This window comes from Hemiscyllium ocellatum, assembly GCF_020745735.1.
Source record: "Hemiscyllium ocellatum isolate sHemOce1 chromosome 15 unlocalized genomic scaffold, sHemOce1.pat.X.cur. SUPER_15_unloc_4, whole genome shotgun sequence".
Lineage (NCBI taxonomy): Eukaryota > Metazoa > Chordata > Chondrichthyes > Orectolobiformes > Hemiscylliidae > Hemiscyllium > Hemiscyllium ocellatum.
The window spans coordinates 620,481-621,241 of NW_026867468.1; positions in this window are offsets into that span (position 1 = coordinate 620,481).

Genomic DNA, 761 nt, shown 5'->3' on the forward strand with positions numbered 1-761 from the left:
AGCAGTACAAATCAGTAACCACTGACACTTAGAATATTTTTGAAGCAGTACAAATCAGTAACCACTGACACTTAGAATATTTTTGAAGCAGTACAAATCAGTAACCAGCGACACTTAGAATATTTTGAAGCAGTACAAATCAGTAACCACTGACACTTAGAATATTTTGAAGCAGTACAAATCAGTAACCAGCGACACTTAGAATATTTTTTGAAGCAGTACAAATCAGTAACCAGCGACACTTAGAATATTTTTGAAGCAGTACAAATCAGTAACCACTGACACTTAGAATATTTTTGAAGCAGTACAAATCAGTAACCAGCGACACTTAGAATATTTTTGAAGCAGTACAAATCAGTAACCAGCGACACTTAGAATATTTTTGAAGCAGTACAAATCAGTAACCAGCGACACTTAGAATATTTTTGAAGCAGTACAAATCAGTAAACCACTGACACTTAGAATATTTTGAAGCAGTACAAATCAGTAACCGCGACACTAGAATATTTTTGAAGCAGTACAAATCAGTAACCACTGACACTTAGAATATTTTTGAAGCAGTACAAATCAGTAACCCACGACACTTAGAATATTTTTGAAGCAGTACAAATCAGTAACCACGACACTTAGAATAATTTTGGAGCAGTCAATCAGTAACCAGCTGACACTTAGAATATTTTTGAGCAGTACAAATCAGTAACCACTGACACTTAGAATATTTTTGAGTCAGTACAAATCAGTAACCAGCGACACTTAGAATA